General features: G+C 44.6%; 1 protein-coding gene across 1 annotated transcript in view; it reads left to right on the top strand.

Moving 5' to 3' along the window:
• Positions 1–18,834, top strand: part of PRR29 (proline rich 29) — a 950,736-nt gene that overhangs the window by 878,878 nt on the left and 53,024 nt on the right. The window lies entirely within an intron of this gene.

The raw sequence follows: 18,834 nt of genomic DNA, 5'->3' as shown, positions 1-18,834 counted from the left end.
AGTGTGGGAAGTAATTTATATGTAATTAATTAATAATTAGTTGGTAACTAATAATAAATAATTAATTTATATGTGATTAGGGTATTTGTTTATATTTTTGGTGCATGGGTTTTATTGTTATTGGGGTACAGTGTGGGGAGTAAATAAATTTTGCTTACTTTTTAATTGAAAATAAGTTGTAATTGTGTAATTAACTTTTTTACTGTTTACATTTTAGCTGTGGGTTGTGGGGATTATAGGGGTAAAGTGTGGGAAGTTAAATCATTTTATGAGTTTTAATTTGTTTTTTAATTTATAATATTTTTTTAATTTGTAATTAATTATGTTAATAAGGAAGTATTTTCTTTTTAAATTTAGATGAGGGTTGTGAATTGTGTGGTGTTGTAGGTTGGGGAAAAAAGTACATTTATGTAATAGTTTTTTTTTGTTTCTAAATATTTTTCTAATTAAAACTATTTCTTTATTTCGAAATTATTTGTTCTTTTATTTAATATAATATTTGTAAGTATTTGTTATATGTATTTAACATGATAATGTTTTTTTTAAATGAATCTATATACATAAAAGTGTAACTGCTCATTTGTTCAAAATTTCAAATCTCTGAAAGTTCTTCACCGATTGCTTTGAAATTTTGAGACAAAGTTGCATTTGAATACGCACATGTTTTTATCTACACAACGTTGAATTTGAATACATGCCTGTCAAATACGCGCGTGTTTTAATCGATAGCCCAAACAGACACATAAAAATGTCAATGTCAGTGGAGAAGTGTGGCTCACTGGTTAGAAGCGGCATACCCTGAAATTGAGGTCAGGCCCGGGACCAGGGTTCGATTCCCGACGCGGCAGGGTCTTGGGCTCAATGTCTACGGACTCGATAATTCTCGCCTCTGTGCCTACTCTAATCATGGGTCCCACTCTGCAACTCTGGGCAATAGCTTGCTTAATCTACACAACGTCCCCAACAGCGCTGGGATGCCTGGCTTCACCTTGGGGGTGCCCTGGAGGGGGCATCTCACAGGGAAAGCCAGGATGGGTTCCACAGCGGTATACAGCGCCAGGATGCCCCGAGATGGAGCGGCAGTGCGCTTTACAAGTATACACACATTTACATTCACAATGTGTGTTTGATAAATGTCTTAAATCTACGAAAGTTCATCACCGATTGATTTGCAATTTTGACACAAAGTTGAATTTGAATAAGCGCGTGTTTATATATACACAACGTTGGATTCGAATTGGCGCGTGTCAAATGCGCGCGTGTTTTTAATCTAAGTGTGTTTTTAATCGAAAACCCAAAAAGACACATACAAATGTCAATGTGCGTTTGATAAAAATCTTAAATCTATGAAAGTTCATCACTGATTGATTTGAAATTTTGACACAACGTTGAATTCAAATAAGCACGTGTTTATATATACAAAACGTTGGATTCGAATACTTGGGTGTCAAATACGAGCGTGCTTTTAATCTAAAGGACGAACAGACCCTATTGATTGGGTTGCTGCGTAACAACTATAATAGACGCATAGAGACAATAGTCTGCATATGTTAGGATGGACAGTTGGTGTCAGGATGGCAGAGCAGGAAGTGGGTGGAGGGAGGGGGGAGGAGTTGGTTCACTTTGCAACATTAAGAAGGGACGCATCGAGACAATAGTCTACATAGATTAGGATGGACAGTTGGTGTCAGGATGGCAGACCGGGAAGTGGTTGGAGGGAGGGGGGAGGAGTTGGTTCACTTTGTAACATTAACGCATGTTTATATATACACAACGTTGGATTCCAATACACGCATGTCCAATACACGCTTGTTTTTAATCAAAAGGCCGAACAGACCCTATCGATTTGGTTGCTGCGCAACAAATACAAGGGACGCATACAGACAATAGTCACAAAAACATATTGCATACCCACATGCATTGTGAAATTAAACATATTAGAAATGTGCGCTTACTCTTTACTTTCCTCTTCCATTTAACCAGACTGAGCCACAGCAACGCGTGGCTGGGTACAGCTCGTATTAAATATATTTGTATTTCAAATGGTAACATATTTATATATATTTTTGTTTTTTAAATATTTTTTTGTTAACATTTTGTTTGTTTTTAATTACTTGTAGATGACTAACATCCTTTACCACTAGTAACCCACATTTGTATAGAAGTTCTTTTATTTCTATCGATTTCACACAAAAGACACTTCTTATAAGAGCTAGTGACCTGAGATCTTCAGGCAATACTTGCTCTGTGAGATCGGTTGGGTGTTGGGGTGCAGGCACTCAGACTAAATGGCAAATGTGTTTTCTCTCTGTGTATTCACAATATCTATCTATTAATTGTGGGTTTCTAGAGCGCTAGAATCGACTCCCGAAGGAGTATCTCTGCGCTGTAGACCACTGGGGAACCCGTCCTGGCTTTCCCTGTGAGATGGTCCCTACTGGGTATCTCCAAGGTGAAACCAGGCATCCCCGGCATATGTGGGGGGCCGTTGTGGAGATGAGGCAAGCTAATGCCCAGAGTTGCCGAGTTTGATCCCTGGTTAGAGTAGGCACCGAGGCGTGAATTATCGAGTCCGCTGACCCTGGTCCACGACCCTGCCGCGTCGGGGATAGAACCCTGGTCCTGGGCCGTCCTCTGCTTCCAGGTCTGCCGCCTCTAACCAGTGAGCCACACCACTCCTGATTATTTTTAAAAGTGTGAACAGCTTGCTTTTTCAGTTCACTGACAAAATACCGATGTACAAAATATATAATGCAAACATATCGACTCCCTATACTTGAACAGGTAAGTACCAAAATATCGAAAGAAATATTGAAGTAAAAAATTATAGTTGTCCAAAATATCAAAAATGATATATTAAAAAAAATATTAAATATGTTAAATAATAAAATAATTCAAAGAAGATTTAACATCAATTTTTAAAAATATAATAAATACACAAATAAAAAAGTTATACACACATACATAATAATTCATATATATTTACTTTAAAACAATTAATAAACTATTCATGTTAATGCATTTATAAAAAAATAATTAACTTTAAATCAATTAATAAACTATTAATTTTAAATTATTTTATAACTTTGGAATGATATAAAAATGTACATATATGTATATATATTGTGAATTTTTATATAATTTAAAAAATATGAAAATATTACAATTGATAGTTTCCAGTCATTTTCATAGGCCTTTCAGGTATAGTTTCTTCAAGCCTCCTGGTCTCTAAGATATAGTTTTCTTCCTAGAGTTGGGTTTGACTGGTTACTGGATTTGCCCACTGTCATGACTATGGCACCTACCTTCTCTCTGAGGCTTCCTATGGAGCCCCTCTACAGCCCAACAGCAGAGTACCTTCGCTGTCACACTCTTCATCTCCCATGCCTTTTACTGCCTTGAAGGGCACCTGTGTCTTAGCAATGTAGTCAGTGGTCCCATCCTAATGGAGGTCAAAAACTTATAGAACCAGTCCACAGAAGAAGATGAGCACCACCAAGTGCCTGTGAATAGACGTTCCTTCCTTCAGGGTTCAACCAACAGGTCCATATCTCTACTCTCCTCCAAATAGTATAAGGGGACCATCGCCATTGGCTCCTGAGAAACACTCCTATTCAGTGGATGCCAGTTGAAGTAAAAGTCTTTTAGTCCATCCTTGCAGTGGAGTCAGATGGAGTCTATGTCCAAATGGGCATTCCTTCAGCATCTTTACTCCCAGGTTCAGTGAGTTTTCAAATGTCACCTGTTTGTGCATGGGTTTTTAGTGGCTATGGAAAGTGCACCTTTGCTGTGGGTGTTCCATCTGTCTCTGATATCCTTGATTCTTAGGTTTCTTGTGTTTCTTGAATCTGGGTTTGTTATGCTAACTTAGATTAGGGATTGCAAGTATTGAAGCATCAGAATTCCATAGATGCCCTCTTTCTCTTAATGCAGTGTTCTGCTCTGTTGTCTGTGTTGTAGGAATGTTCATCTCCTTAATAGGCTCCAAACGGAGTCATCTATGTTGAACAATGAGATTAAAATTGAATATTTAAATAATATTTTTAATAAAGAGAGACATGTATGCAATGATTCAGCAGTTTAGCCATCTTTGGGACTGTGGTAGCACTCCAATTACTCAGCTTTCCTAAATTTTTCAGTTGTGTGATAGTAGTGCATTTAGCCTACTTAATGCTGTCTCATTCTTGACAACAGGTACTTAAAATGCTGGGGAATAAGCAATAGTGATTGAATGCGTTTTCAGACTACAAACTTTGCCTCCATGCTTCTGTGATTCAGTGATAGCTGCTTACATGGGAAGAGATCATTTGGCTCCTTGGTCATCGGTCTTGACTCTGGTCCTTGCCACTTTAACGTGTTACTGGTTTTGCTAGGGAGGTAAGATGGCTTGAGATACAATAATTCACAGGTATGATCCCTCAATAACAAATATATAATCCATCTTAAATGTCATAAACATTTTAGTGTATTGTTTTGAAATCTGTCTTAGTACCAACATCAATTAAAAGACATGGCCTTTTCAATTTTACCATCTTATGACATGTTTCCCACAACATGTCCACTTGTAGCACTCGCTCAATTCATCATCTGTCAGAATCCTAAGAACTAGACCTGTTAAGCAGTTAACCATCAAGTCATCTACAGAACCAAAAAAAACACAGTGGTCTCTTGAATGTGCTAAATTCGGGAATCGGAAGGATAAGGGGGTGGGGGTGAATGTTGGAGCAAATACAAAGTGCAATCCAAATTGCAATCAGGGCCAGGCGGATTTACGGGGTTCCAAAGACCTTGGCACAAACAAAAAGTGTGGCAGTAATCATTTAATCTAAGTTATACTGTGCTAAGTGATATGAATCGTGCACAAATCATATCTGTGCCATGATGCCTGCATGATTAATCCATCTCTGCCCCATGCAACTATGTACATCCTGGATGCAAGGGCACTCTGCCTAATTCCTAAAGGATGTAGTGAAAATGAGATTCAAACTACATTTGCATTCAATCGTAAAACATTTTTGGGTCAATTAGGATGGCGGGCGGACCTGAGTCCGCCTGCCATCCCCGCGGTTTTGGGACTGGCCGCCAGGCATGCGGCGGTCCTGCACCGCAAATTAGGATGCGACCGCCACCCTGGCAGTCGCATTCCACGGTTTAACATTGCGGCAGGTGCTGCCATTTTGTGCATTTCCATGCACAACGTGGCAGGCACTGCACGGTGCCTGCCATCTTGTGCATGGAAATGGAGGGGGCGACCATGGGTACCCCCCAGGTACACCCCCAACCCCCAGGGGCCAGCAACGGACCCCCAAAGCAAATCCTCGCCAGCCTTTCCAGGGTGCAACAATGTTGCATACCCCTTGACAAACCTCCTGTAGTACCCCGTGAGTCCTAAAAAGGCTCTCACCTGTACCTGAGTCTTTGGGGGTTCCCATGCCAGGATGGTAGCAATCTTGGGTTGCTGCGGTGCCACCTGGCCGCTCCCTACCTGGTGACCTGGCAGGGGCATTCTTCATCCCAAAGGGCATAGCCAGGAATTGGTAGTGCCCATCTGCTGTGTCTCTTTGGCCCCATCAGTCAAGGCGATCTGCCAGTACCCAGACGTCAAATCAAACGTGCTGAGGTACCGTGCAGCCCCTAACCGATCAATGAGCTCATCAGCTCTGGGGATGGGGTACGCATCAGTCCTGGTGACTGAATTGAGACCTCAGTAGTCCACACAGAACCGGAGTTCGGGTGTGGCACCAGGTGCGGCAGCCTTTGGAACCAAAACCACTGGGCTGGCCCAAGGACTGTTGTAGGACTCAATCACCCCTAAAGCAAACATCTTGGATGCTTCCTCCTTGATGTAAGCCCTGACCTTGTCAGGCACTCTGTAAGCCTTGTGCTTCACAGGAGGACTGTCGCCGATGTCCACATCATGGACGCACCACTCAGTGACACCAGGAATCAAGGAAAATAGATCAGAAAATTGCCCCAACAGCTGGCGACAATCTTGCTGCTGATCAGGGGTCAGGGTGGCAGAGAGGCTGACTCCATCCACTGACCCATCTTGCTCTGTTACAGACAGGAGGTCAGGAAGAGGCTCAGTCTCCTCCTCCATTCAATCATCCGTTGCTGGGAGCATGCCCACTTCGGACCTTTCTAAGTGGGGCTTCAGGCGGTTAACATGTAGGACCCGCAAAGGGTTACTTGGAGACTGCAAGTTCGCCAAGTAGGTGACATCACTCTTGCGCTCCATCACCATAAATGGACCAGTCCACCTGTCCTGGAGCACACAAGGCTCTACAGGGGCCATGACCCAAACTTTCTGTCCAGGCTGAAGCTCAATCAGAGTGGCATTCTGATCGTACCACCTGGCTGGCTTCCAGATTTGCCTGAGCGAGATCTCTGAATCGTTGAGTCTGATTCCTGAAGGCCAGCATGTAACTATATACATCCTGGGGAGGTTTCCTGGGAGATTGCTCCCAGCCTTCATTGACCAGGCTCAAAGGTCCTCTTACTGGGTGTCCATCCAACAGTTCAAAGGGGCTGTAACCTAGGGACTTTTGTGGCACCTCATGGTAAGCAAACAGAAGGCATGGCTAGAGAACGTCCCACTTACGCCTCATTGGTTCTTCAAGACCAATGATCATGCCTTTAAGGTTCCGGTTGAATCTCTCAACCAGCCCATTGCCTTGTGGGTGATAAGGAGTGGTGAACATGTAGGTAACACCACACTCCTTCCACAGAGACTTCTTATACGTGGAAAAGAAATTTGTATCTCGGTCAGACACCACCTCTCTGGGGAACCCCTCACGGGAGAAAATCCCCATCAGTGCACGTCCCACCACGGGGGCCGTTACTGTCCTGAGCGGAATAGCTTCCGGGTACCGGATAGCATGGTCCACCAAGACCAGGATAAACCTGTTGCCCATGGCTGTCTTGGGGTCCAGTGGCCCCACAATGTCAATGCCCACCCGTTCAAAGGGGGTACTGACTACAGGGAAAGGTTGGAGAGGAGCCTTGTGCTTCCTTCCACTTTTCCCACTTGTCTGGCAAGTTTGACAAGTTCTACAATGAGTATCTGAACTCTTTCGCATCTGGGGCCAAAAAAAGTGGGAGACAAGCCTTTCAAAGGTCTTGGTCTACCCCAGATGACCAGCTAAAGGAACATCATGAGCCAAACCCAGTAGGAAGGCTCTGAAGCGCTGGGGTACCACCAGCACACGGCCTGACCCAGGCTCAGCAACCTTAGGCTCGCTATACAGGAGGTCATTCTCCCAGTAGATCTAATGTGATCCAGACTGATCACCTGCTGCCTGGTTTGTGGCCTGTTGCCTCAAACCCACAAGAGAAGGGCACTTCTTCTGCTTTGCACAAAATTCCTCCCTGGAGGGTCCTCCTTCTTGCTGCCAATGGGTCAACTCAGGTAGGTCCCACAGTTCAGCAATCTGCTCCGCTGTAGGTTCCAGGGCATCCCCCTCAAAGTCTGCCTCTTCCTGGACCGTAGGAAAAATGGAGGCTGGTTTCCCGCACCCCCTACCTCTTTTCTTTAAAGCAGGTTCCTGGGCCATATTTTCAGGCTCCAGGATCTATTGAACACCCTTAGCTGCCATAGACCGAGTGGTCACACAGGCCCACTCAGGCAGACCCAACATCTCTAAATGAGCCTTCCTCTCTACCTTAGCCCAAGGGGAGCTTTCCAAATCATTGCCTAACAGACAATCAGCAAGCATGGCTGGCCTCACAGCTACTTGAAGAGTACCAAAGACCACCCCCCCTCAAAGGGAACTTGAGCCACTTTGCAATGGCTCTCTGTGTTATCAGCGGCAACAACTGGGAAGAATGCATTGGGGACCACCTGCTCTTTAGACACCAAGTGACACTTGACAGCTGCCATGCTTGCTCCGGTGTCTCTAAGAGCCTCCACTCTATGGCCATTAATAGTCACCCACTGCCTGTACTTTTTAGTGTTATCAGATAGCTGAGTTTTTGGGGCCCTTTCAAAGTCTCCTAATGAGACAAGGGTCATTTCTGAGGGACCCCATCCACCTTGGGCACCCTTCTCCTCCCCACCCAGGGCTACACTGGCCATCTGACAGGGAGGTGCATGGGATGGCACATACTGACCCTTTTGGGGACACTGGGGATCATACTAACGGTGTCCCAACTGCTTACACTGAAAGCAGGTAACAGGCCCCCTATGAGCAGGTTTACCTGTCGGGGATCCTGATTCTACTCAGGGGTAGGCTAGGAACCCTTACCTTGGTTCCCTTTGGAATTACTTTGGGGCCCTTTTTGGAACTCCCTCTGTTTACCCTTGTCCCCCCTGTCTGCTGAAGACCCTGCCCACCTTTAGAGGAGTCTCCCAGAAGACCCTTGTGGACCCTAGTACTGACTCAGCGGTCCGCCTCCTCAGCGTGCTTTCTAGGGTTAGTCAACTTGCTATCAATAAGGTGCTGGTGTAGCTCTGGAAAACAATTAGCAGAAACTTTTACCTGCAGCTGCGTGTGGCCGGGCTTGGCTCCGCTGAGCGCTGTTGGCCGGGCTTGGCTCCGCCATTCCTCTTTTCCTTGCGGTGGGTGCTCCCGGCCGGGCTTGGCTCCGCCGGGGGTTTTGACAAACTACAACCCCCAGCAGCTCCATCGCGGCAAGGACGCCGCCGCCCTCACAACCAGGGAGCGCCGGAAGGCGCATAAAGGAGAGCACGCCTCTGACTTTTTGTGGGGGGCGCAGAAACTTTTACCTGCAGCTGCGTGTGGCCGGGCTTGGCTCCGCTGAGCGCTGTTGGCCGGGCTTGGCTCCGCCATTCCTCTTTTCCTTGCGGTGGGTGCTCCCGGCCGGGCTTGGCTCCGCCGGGGGTTTTGACAAACTACAACCCCCAGCAGCTCCATCGCGGCAAGGACGCCGCCGCCCTCACAACCAGGGAGCGCCGGAAGGCGCATAAAGGAGAACACGCCTCCTCGTCCCGCGGGACGCGCGCGGGCGTGTGCCGGGCTAAGCCCGGGCAAAGGGCGGGCCCTCTGTGGCCCTCAGGGGACTGAAGGAGACTGGACTGGGCCTGGACCCTTATATTTCCCTTTCGGACCAATCTCGCGCCTGGAGCGTGTAAGATATCTGATTAACTTTTAATTTTGTGTTTTATAGGTTGTTTTAGTATAGAGTGCTTAGATTGAAGGGTACCTGTCTGCAAGTACTAGTTCCATTCATATTTACAATGTCAAAACCCAAAAATGACAAGGTGCCGGTGGGCCCTGCTACTCTTGATAATTTCCTGGTTAGGAAAGTAAGCCAGATAAATAACAACAGACGTGCATCATTGGGGAAAAGCACTGTGGTAGGGGAAATGTCATTGGAAAACTCCCCTATCAGTTTGTTACAAGGATGTGCAATTAACTCGACTGATGTCATTTCCATTGACCCTCCAGTGTCCATCTTAGTTAATGTGGAGGCTCATTCTGACCCTCAGGTGCTGTCATGTCCTGATACTAGTCCTGATACTATTGTGTTACATGAGCCCCAACCAGAAACCAGGGCCATAAGAACTTGTAGAACACTGTCTCAAAAGGTAAATGGGAAGCAAGATAAGTAAAAAAAAAAGGGATGGTAATTCTATTTTTAGCCCTGTAATACCAACCCCTTTTGTTTTTACGGGCACTAATAATGATGGTAATGATAATGGTGTAAGCATAACCCCTGATTTTTTAGCTTCGCTTATAAAAAATCTAGAAGCTTCTTTGACAACTAAATTGGAGGAGCTTATTAAACCATTAACGAGTAAGATAGATAACCTAGCAAAGGAAGTGACAAGGCTGGGTGGTCTGCTATCAGCAAAGAATAGTGTTACATCTAGTGGAAGTGTACACTCTGGGAGGAAAGGTAAAGAACCTGCCGATATCAACGATATATGTAATAAGGCAAGGGGGAATGCTGCTGTTGCAGTAGCCACTGGTTCTGAAACCCCTATTCGTCCAGACATCCCTGTGGCAGCGGCTCCTTTGATACCATCTACAAAGCAAATAAACAGTAGAGCGCCCAGACCCCCGAGGTACAATCGATATCTTAATTTACCACCAGATTGTGCTCCGTTTGTGGCTGTATTAACTAATGTGCCCCCCTGCGGTACACATCCAGCATCTCCTTTTGATGAATCCCAATCCTCTTTGAAAAATAAGACTGTGTCTTGGCTTAACAAAAATTGTGGGTTCCCTGTGTCATACTCGGAACAAATTATGACAGTAAGACGTGTAAATTGGGTAGGGCCATCTAAAAAGACTGGGATAGGGGACTGTATAGTCGTAAATTTTAAACACCCCCAGCATGTGGCAACTATCCTTTTGAGAGCTTCTGCATTGGTATATAACACGAATAGTATTTGTGTACGTCCCTTGGGTTATTTTTATGCGCATCTGTGTAAACCTACATCACAACAGAATTTAACCAGGCGGGGGCTTGAACCTTATACTCCTGTGCAGGAGTCTCAGTTTTTCTATAATGTTACTAATCCTTGTGGGTCAGGTGGGCCCATTAGAACTCATAACAGGAGTCTAAGTAACGGCCATTATCATTATGGGTCGAATGTAAATACACAGAATAGATTCGAAATGTTATCGGGTCTTGAGCAGTGTGACTGACTGGGGGCACCTGCGGCTCAGATTACTAGGGCTTCAGGTGAAACTACAAATTCTTTGAATCCGGTGGGTAGAACTTCAGGAATCCTTGTTGTCTCCTGGAATATTGCTGGTCTTGCGGGCAAAATGTCTGATGTAAACTGGGTTACTTACATCAAGCAGTTTTCTATCATTTGTCTCCAAGAGACCTGGGAGCTGGGCTGTAATCTGTTTTTAGAAGGGTATAGGGCCTTCTTTGTGCCGGCCTTGCCTTCAGTGCGGGGAAGGCCCAAGGGGGGTCTTGTAGTCTTTGTCTCCATACTGATACCGTGTGAAGTACGGAGATTGGAAGCTCAGCACACAGGGGTCATGGGACTAATTCTATCTGGTGGTAATGTTCTTGTGGGACTGGTGAATTTTTACAATGCTGCTCTTGATAGTGCAGGTCCGAAACATATCCATGTTCTTAATTCCTTTGTCTCTAATTTTATGGAAAAAGTGGGCCATAACCTCATGATTTTGGGGGATTTTAATCTGCATCCATGTGTCGATCCATTGCACAAGTGTTTACCAGAAATGATCTGTGCGCGTGCAGATTGTCTGCATATGGAGCACACCTTAGAGGGGGAAATGTGTAATGACTTAATGAATGACCTTGACCTCTCTTTGGCTATGTCTTTAAAGGACCCTTCATACTGTTTTGATATCCCTACTTTTAAGGGACATGGTAGGGGTACCTTCATTGACCATATACTTGTCTCGAGGACTATGCAAACTTTTTTAGATTCTTTTTGTATCCTCCCTAGTGAATTTAGTGACCATAATCCTGTCACAATCTGTCTGAACTGTCCATGGGGGAAAATTCGTCCTAAAAATACTGTCCAAGGAAGTCTGGGCACAACAGATGGGAGGAGGCGGTTAAAATGGTCAATTGACTCCGCGGATGCACTCTATAAAAACATCTCTGAAGGGTGTGCAGAGGACATTGACGTTTGTATTAACGGGTGAGGTGAACCTAAATCGGTTCTAGAGGCTTATCAAAATATAGCGGAGAAGGTGTCAGCGTTCCTATCTGTTCCTAATAAAACCCACACAAAAGTAGGACCGAGATGGTTTAGCCATGATTGCACTGTAGCTGCTCGCAAGCTGAGGCTTGCTTTGTCAGCTTCCCCGAGGGATCGGGAGGTTGTAAAACTTTGCAGAAAGGAATATAAGGCTATTACTATCTCCCGTAAGGAGCTACTGAAGAAAGAGGCGTGGGAGGAATTGCTTGACCCCTCTACTTTGAATAGCAGCACCAAATTCTGGGCCTTGGTTAAGAAACCTTTCTTGACCGAGGACCCTGGTGACGGAATTGCTTGCTGTATAACCAAAGAGGAATGGGAAGGCCACTTTAAAAGTTTATATTATTCTGAAAATGCTGGATCTATGACTGATGCCCCCTGTGACAGGGTTAGCCCTATTATCTTTTACGAAAGTGAGGTTTTGGCAGCCATAATGGGCCTCACTGCTAATAAAGCGCCAGGGCCTGATGGAATACCCCCCGATCTTTACAAGTCTGATCCAGCTTTTTGGGCTCCCATTCTGGTCGCCGTATTTAATGCTGCGGCCACTGTGGGTTGTCCAGAATCTTGGGGACTATCAACTATAGTCCCTGTATTCAAGAAGGGAGATAGGGGAAGTGCACTTTGCTATCGACCCATATCCCTAATTGATTCAATGGTTAAGATCATGGGGAGAGTTATACTTCAACGCCTAATAAGTTGGTCGAATGAGAACCACATTTTGACAATCTCTCAATATGGCTTCTGTGAGGGGCGCTCAACCATAACGCAGTGTCTCAATCTGTTCCTTATTCTGAATAAATATACTGTCGTTCAGAAGGGAGCAATTCATCTTGCCTTCATGGATCTCTCCTCAGCCTTTGACTGCGTTAACAGGGGGAGGATGGGGAGGACCATGAAGGACAAAAGAGTAGATGGGGGTATTGTGGAGTTCCTTGCGGATCTGCACAATGAAACAAGAGCCAACGTGAGGTATTCTTCGACTGGGGAAACCACGGGTTGTTTTCCAATTAATAAAGGTGTACGTCAGGGGTGCATTATGGCCCCTTACCTTTTTAATTTTTATATAAATGACCTGGAGGCTGAATTACAGGAGATAAAATCTGATTGTCCTAGGGCGGGTGCGAGGGGTATTCCTCTGCTTTTATATGCCGATGATGCGGTCTTAATTTCACGAACAGAATTAGGTCTTCAGGCACTTTTGAATGGTTTTAATAAATTTATGTCTGATAGGGACCTCACGGTCAATAATTCAAAATCCTTTATAATGCATGTTGGCCGTCAACCTAAGAAGAAGTTCAATTTTAAACTGAATGATGTTCCGATACCCATCACCGAGTCGTTTTCCTACCTGGGTGTTTTATTTGATACGAAGATGTGTTGGGCCCCACATTTGGCCGAGAAGAAGGGGGAAATGTCTAGGGTAAATGCTTCTATCTTCAATTTTGCCTCTAAATTGGGGAAAAAGCCAAATGTGGCTATGATGAAACTATATAACGCTAAATCCATAGCCACTGCAGTATACGGAAGCGAGATATGGGGCTACACAAACGATGACCAACTTCAAATAGTTGAAAATTAATTTTTAAAGCGTCTGTTGTGTGTCCCTGGGAGCACACCGAATTTAGCTGCTCATGAAGAACTTGGCTGTTTGCATTTATCGGACATTGTTGGACTGAAACCGTTGTTGTGCTGGGTAAAACTATGGTTAAGTGATGCAATCCCTCTGACCCACCTGATAGTGGAGGATCTCTTATCGCTTGACCACGCAATGCGTGTACCCTGGCTTAAATATTTGAAGTCCCAATTTTTGAAGCTTGGCCGCCTGAACCTGTTTGATAACCCGGGGGATATAGTTAAGGGTGATGTTGCTGCAATTAAGAGAGCTTTTTTCCTGAACCGTAATGCTGTAAGAGATGAAGTAGAGCTCTTGAAACCTAATGTTAGAATGTATATTATGTTGAGTACTTGTAATTCAATGGAATTGTATCTAACATGCTCCTTCACCACCCATGAAAAATCTTTGCTGACCCGTTTCAGGTTTAACATCTTTCATCAGCTTTTAATTAGACCCAAGTCGGACATTTTTAAGAAACCAGCAGCTCCCTGTGGCTGCGACGGGAAGTCTCCACAGGATATGCTGCATTTTATATTTTTATGTACATTTTATGAATATCCCCGAAAGCGGTATCTGGTTACTCTTTTAAAGAAATTAAATTTTAACCAAATTAGACCCGCCCTTATGTACTTACAGTTGCTGCATCCTGACAGTGTCCTCCAGGTGTTAGAATTTTTAAAAATGACCATGAGACTAAGAAATTGTTTGGATGAGTAAATGTGCATTAACTGCAGTTTATGGCACTATCGCACTTTATTTCGTATATTCTGTATATGGACCTTACTTGCATTTTTTATTCTGATTCTGTCAATGCACTCCTTTTTATGATACATTTGAGTTGTATGTAATTTAAGATTGACTTTGTGATCACTGTGATGTTTTATTATGAATTGTCTATTGTGTGTACTTTTATGGATTGCAATATATCCGAAATAAAGTCAATTTGAATTTGAATGAATTAGCAGACAAGTGCTTCCTGGCATTCAAATCATAGAGCGCTTGGGAATTATCCACATTGCTACCCCTCACCCAACCATTCATAGCTCTGCAAAAGAAAGACACATATGCCTCCCAAGCAGTTCCCTGCAACTTCTTACAATTCCTGAACCTCTGTCTATAGAGTTCTGGAGTCAAACCGTATCTTGTCATGAGTGCTTCTTTCATGTGGGCATAAGACATCCTATTCTCACTGGCTAGGTCTAACAAATTATCCCTCTCCTCAGTCAAAAAGCGGTCCCACAACCCAGCATCCAAATCCTTTTCAGGGACCCGGTGGGCCAACATTGCTATCTCATAGGCGGCAAACCGCTGCCCAATATCTTCACTTTTGTGGAAATCTTTGATGACATCCTTGGGAAAATGTACCTTGCCTTCTGAAGGCACAGATGGTGCGCTAACACCAGAGGGATTGATTTCTAGCCCTTGGCCTTCATCTCTAACACCCCCAACATCCTCTCATGTTCCATTACCATTCTCTCTCTCCAAGGACAATCTGTTATTCTCTGTTTCCCTCTGAGTCTCCATCTTAAGCTTAGCCATCTCCAGCTTGTGTGCCCTATTTTTATCTCTGTCTTCCAGCTCTCTGAGGGATAGGTCTTTGGAAGAGATACTGCTGCCAGGTGGGGATAGTACCCCTCTCCTGGCTGGAAACACTGGCCTATCCATTTGCCCATCTGAATCCCCAACTGGCTCCACCACAACATTAGGGGCATTTCTTGCTTCTACCCAGGCCCTTAGTGCCTTTTGGTAGTCATCCTTTTTAGAAATGCCAGCTGTGGCAACTTTCAAATTCTTGCATAGATGCTTGAGCTGATTCAAAGTGTAGGTTTCCAACCTCTCTTCCTCAAAATTAAGATCCATAGGTGCAACAGATGCTGGTCTACTCATGGTAGTATGAATTGGGAGTTTTCAGGAAAAATAACAGTTCCAAGGAAATAAATTCTAAAAAAAAGTATGTGGTAGTGTTTGGTCTGCACGCATTAGTAGTGTACACCAATCACTGTATATGAAACACAAATGCAAAGTCCAAATCCTCACCGCTGACCACCAATGTTAGATCTGGGGTTCTCTAGTTGGTAATGGTATTAACCTTTGTCCAAATAGGGACCCTTACTTTGAAGTCAGGATAAGGGGATTACACTCCTAAATAACCCCTGCTCACCCCCTTGGTAGCTTGGCACGAGCAGACAGGCTTATCTCAGAGGCAGTGTGTTAAGCATTTGTGAATATACACAATAATACAGTGAATACACTACAGATGGACACAAAACAGGTTTTATAAAAATAAGTTTTCTTTATATAGACTTAACACAAGACCACAAACGACAAAAATCCACAATACTATACTTAAAGATGATTAAAGTTGCTTAGTTCAAGTTGATGATAAATGCGACAAAGTTCTCGACAAAGTACCTGGATGCGTAACGCAAAGTGAACAAAAGGCTCGCAAAAGGGGAGATGCATCGCTTCTGTGATCCGGGGGAAAGGATGCGTCCTGCCTCAATGCTTGCGCAGAGTAGGGAATGCGTCGTGATCCTTAACGGTGCAGAGGTGATGCGTAGATTCTCGGCCTGCGGGCCCGTTGCGGTGCGCAAGATGGCGCCGTGATGCGATGCGATGATCCGGTTGCGATGCGAGAAGATTGCGCCCTTGATGCGACGATGCGATGACGATGCATAGACGCCCTGGCTGCCTTGCGAAGACTCTGTACTTTGGAGCCAGGACAGGCCCTGCGAAACTCTTCTCCAGTGATGCGGTGGTGACTCTCTCGATGGCGTCACGCTTCTCCTCGGGATGCATCAGCAGGCATCTTTGAAAAAGACACACTTCCAGGGAGATGCGGCGGCGGCACGCTTCTCCGGTGATGCGACGATTTCAGCTGCGGCGGCGACACGCTTCCTCTCGATGCATCGCACTTCCAGCTCCCAGCGACACGCAAATGTCTGTAGATAGAATTCCCAGCAAGGAAATTCACAGGGGGAGCTGGTGGTGAAGTCTTTTGTCCCCCAAGACTTCAGCAGGAGGCAAGCACAAGTTCAAGCCCTTGGAGAATATTCTGTAGATGATGAAAGTCTTTAAAAAGTTCCTTCTCCTTTCCTTGGCAATGAAGAATCCACTGCAGGCCAAACCAGCAAACAGCACACTGGCAGAGGAGCAGTCCAACTCCTGCAGATTCCTTTGGTTCTTCTCCTTGGCAAAAGGTTTCTTGTTCCCAGAAGTGATCTAAAGTTCTTGGGTCAGAGTCCCAATATTAATACCCCAAAATCCTTTGTTCTCTGAAGGCAGAGAGGCCTCTGCCTAGTCCAAACCAGTTCCTGGGCCCTCTGTTTACATGATTCTTTCCTTCCTTTCACTGTGCAGGACAGAGACATCAGATGCCCCACAGGAGGTGGAGCCTGCACAGGGGAGGGAAGGCTCATCTCTGGAGCACTTTGTTGACATGATTCCTTCTCTTCTTTCACAGTGCAGGGCAGAGACATCAGCTGCACCCCGGGAGGTGGAGCCAGCATTGTGGAGGGAAGGCGCAGCCCTATTCAGGCCCCAGGTGCAACTCCTCCCTCCTATCTAGATGCAGATCTCTCTATTCACTACTGGGCTGCCCCAGCCTGTCTCTTGGAATCCCCCAGCCCTGTCACTCACAAACCAAGACAAGATACACAACCTAGCAGAGTTCAGGCATTCTAAATTAGAATTTCTACCATGTTCCCTGAGTCAGTTAGGATTATAAGAATGTAATAATCTAACTGCCCATTCTGGCCTATGGGGAACAGTTAGCCTTGCAACAGTGAAAAACGAAAATGGCTGTAATTCACTATTAGGACATGCTACACACACCAGGGCATGTCCTACCTTATACTTACAATGCACCCTGCCCTTGGGCCTACCATAGGGGTGTCTGATATGAAGCAAAGGAAAGGTTTAGGGACTGGCAAGTGGGTGCACTGGCCAAGTCGACATGGCAGTACTAGACTGTACACATGCCTTGCAATGGCAGACCTGAGACACACTTTCCAAGCTGCTTTTGTGGGTGGCACAGCCAGTGCTGCAAGCCCACCAGCAGCATTTGATTTACAAGCCCTGGGTCCACATGGTGCACTGTACTAGGGTCTGACAAGTAAATCTAATAACCCAATCATGGAATCACTAATCAATACATCAATTTAACATAGGGAGCACTTGCAGTGTGGCACTGAATAGCAATGGCACAGTGCCCAAAGCACAAAACCAGCAAAAACATATCAAAACAGAGGAGGCAATCTGTCAAAAATGGAAGGGAGACTCACGCCAATGATGTCAGGTCTAACAGCTAGACTTTGTAGAAATTTTAATCAATAGGGTTAAGGCTTCAGCATTATCAATCAGAAATAATCCTGTGTATGAATTTTCCAATTGATTATTAAAAATGATCACCACATACCACCCATTCATGAATGAATGAGAACTACTTTGGAACATAACATAAGATTTTGAATTCTCAGCCCTCTAATAGCCATGCTCCTGTTATGAATAGTACCTTGAAAGAGCATGCTTAATTTCATTACCCACATGGATACATTTTAGGATTAACAAGAGTGACTGAAAAGTTTGTATTTGGTGGCATATGTTGTTTAGACTCAAAGAAAGGAAACATGACGGCAGTATAAAGCGTCTCTAACCCCCAGATGCATCAAGCATCCATTTTGTGATTCCTTATTAGCGAAAAATAAGGAATCGCTAATAAGGAGTAGCAAAATGCTATGCAAGAAGAACTCACTCAAAAATAGCGATTTCATAAAATTCCTTAATTGCGACTCGCAAATTGCGAGTCGCAATTAAGGAATACCTCCCCATTCATTCCTATGGGCCTAAAGGCCCATAGGAATGAATGGGGAGGTATTCTAAATTTGCGAATTGCAATTAGTGAATCGCAAATTGAGAATGCAATTTCAAGGGTGCAGGGGTGTTCAAAGGACACCCTGTTGCACCCCTAAAATTGATCTGTGCACATGTTGCGTACACACATGCCCTTAGGGCATGTGTGTGCGCAACATGAAACTTTGAAAAATGCACAAAAGTGCATTTTTTTTCAAAGTTTTTGCAAGTTACCATGAAGTTGAACTTCATGGTAATTTTCTACTCCTATTAGCGAAATCGCAATTTTTTTAACTTTGATGCATTGCATTTAAGGAATCTCAATTTGAGATTCCTTAAATGCAAGTAAAGGGTCAGATTCTGAGAATCTGCCCCTTTGCGAGCGGATTTAACCTTGATGCATCTGGGCCAAAGTCTTGGAGAAGATGTGCCACATTTCACCGCTGGATGTGGAGCTGAACTTCAAGTTTATTAGGATCTCTTGCCGAGTATTGCAAGCAATATCTAAAACATACCGAAGCTGAGATAATTTAGAAGTAGTGACTTTGGTGTGCCATGGACTCTCAATATTGTCATTCAAATTGGTCTTACCACACATGAGTATTCAATGTCTAGGGTGTAAAGGATCCAAGGCTAAAAGACCTCTCAAGATGTTCACTAATCCATTGAGATTAAGGAAAGTCTAAGAGCGGCAATTAGTAAGCGGTGAGCG

This window comes from Lissotriton helveticus, chromosome 5_1, assembly GCF_964261635.1.
Source record: "Lissotriton helveticus chromosome 5_1, aLisHel1.1, whole genome shotgun sequence".
In the NCBI taxonomy this organism is placed as follows: domain Eukaryota; kingdom Metazoa; phylum Chordata; class Amphibia; order Caudata; family Salamandridae; genus Lissotriton; species Lissotriton helveticus.
The sequence above is the reverse complement of the archived record's forward strand: the minus strand, read 5'-3'. Positions and strand labels throughout refer to the sequence as shown.